This window comes from Populus euphratica, unplaced genomic scaffold (genome assembly GCF_000495115.2).
Source record: "Populus euphratica unplaced genomic scaffold, PopEup_1.0 scaffold741.1, whole genome shotgun sequence".
Classification (NCBI taxonomy): domain Eukaryota; kingdom Viridiplantae; phylum Streptophyta; class Magnoliopsida; order Malpighiales; family Salicaceae; genus Populus; species Populus euphratica.
This window is the reverse complement of record NW_011500611.1, coordinates 61,882-63,838: the sequence shown is the minus strand read 5'-3', so window position 1 is coordinate 63,838 and position 1,957 is coordinate 61,882. Positions and strand designations below refer to the sequence as shown.

Sequence of the window (1,957 nt, the reverse complement as noted above, 5' to 3'; positions counted from 1 at the left end):
CTCAAGTATCCAACAAAGAGTCTGAAATATTAAAAAAAAAAGGAAAAAATAATTTGTTTCATAAATAAATAAATACTTCAAAAAATATATTTCAAAAAATTCAAGAAATTTAATTTAAAAAATAAAAGAAGAATAAAATACAATTATGGGTGAAATTGTGAAGAAAAATTGAGAAAATAATTGAAATCGGCTAAATAATTAAAAATTAGAAAGTCAGGGACCAAGTTGGAAAATCCACCAATATTGAGGGACTATTTTAATGTAATGAGGGATGAAATTGAGAAGAAATTAAGAGAAAGGGTTGGAATTGGATAAAAGATTGAATTGTAAAACCAATTACTAAGCTGGAAAAAGCATCAATATCAAGGGATCATTTGAAATGCAACCATGGACAAAATTGAAAGAAATATTAAGAAAAAAGGCTGGAATTGGTAAAAAACAATAATAAAGCCAAGGATAAAATTCAAAAAGGTGTTAAAACTGAGGAATCAATGTGCACATATGAAATTCCAATTAAATGAAATGGAGTCTTCTAGGCAAAATGAAGTTGTTTCATGCTTTAATTCAAAAAAGAAATTAAAAAAAAAGAAGCACCATAATGACATCATTTTGGTGCATTCTTTTAAATAATGTCCTTCTTCAGCATGCCTTCAACATTTTTTTTTCTTCATGTTAAAAATTAAAATTTAAAAAATTAGTGTTTCAACTACGTTATCAAATAAAGTCTATATTCTCACCTAAAACATGTATGCTCAGACCATTTAAATCCCCTAGAAAATTAGTGCAAAGAAGTCAACTTAAGCATGCTTAGTTAGAAAGTAAAAGGGAAGAGGTGCTAATTTAAAAAGCGAAAATTACGAAAGAGAGATAAATAGTGATGAGTTGAGAGAAGTGCGGGTTGGAGTTAGAAAGTAATCAAAAAAAAAAAAGGTTAAAGTAACTAAGTAATGTGTGTATGAAGAATGGGAGGAATTATTTTTTAAAAAATAAATTAAAATAATATTTTTTGATATCAACATATCTAAATAATCTAAAAATATAAAAAAATATTAATTTAAAGTAAAGACAAAAATAAAAAAAATCAAATATTTCAAAAATATTTCCAAAATGTAATGCTAAACACTTCTTCGAAGGCTCTCTTAATATTTAAGGTAGTATAAAGTATTACTGGAGAAACTCTTACAGAAATTAAATAAAATATGTAGAACTAAAGATAGGGGAGGAGAATAAATTCTAGGATTTTCTCAACATGTGAGATAACTTCCTTGTTAGCTAGCGTCCATGAAGTTTACATCGGCCTTCGTTAGCGGATTTGGGGAAAAAACTAGAGACCCTGTGCTTAATCTTGTCAGTAATAAATGAAACGTATATTTTTTAAAATATTTTTTATTTAAAAATATATATTAAAATAATAACTGATATTAGATAAATTTGAAAAATTGACCAGTAACAAGAGATTTATAAACGAGCCATGGCTTGGATTGAAGAGAAAATGTAAATACGAGCGAGCACTACAATATGTCGAACATTTGTTTCGACGATCTCTCAAACCCATGGCATGAAGCCTAGGGAGGTCTCCGCCACGAAAGATGGTGCAGAGGAGTTGAGTGGTGCGGTGAGCGAGCTTAGAACATCCCTCTGTTTTTTTGTTAATTTTAGGATAATGCTAGGAGAACTTGAGTGTTTTACTAATTAACATGGCATTAGTTTTAAGGAAAAGTTTTCAAACTATAGAATATGAATCTTATCGCATTTGGAGATATAATAATAATAATAATATAGAGTATATTAACCCCCATTTTGTGGTTGTATATTGCTGTACTGCTCTACCAACTCATTGGCAAAGAATATAATTATACTTGTAATTGTAATTGTAATTAATCCCTTTCTTCTCCTTTAAGGAGAAAAGAAAACATTAGGAACAGAATATCAGCAGGATGGGGGGGGGGGGGGGGTT

At 29.0% G+C, this 1,957-nt stretch overlaps 1 protein-coding gene across 1 annotated transcript in view; it reads right to left on the bottom strand.

Moving 5' to 3' along the window:
• Positions 1-1,836: 1,836 nt before the first annotated feature.
• LOC105115674 (endoglucanase 4-like) overlaps positions 1,837-1,957 on the bottom strand; it is a 3,754-nt gene continuing 3,633 nt past the window's right edge. The window contains exon 8 of the mRNA XM_011012631.1: positions 1,837-1,947. The gene's annotated coding sequence lies outside the window, so the exon portion shown is untranslated. The remainder of the gene's footprint in view (positions 1,948-1,957) is intronic.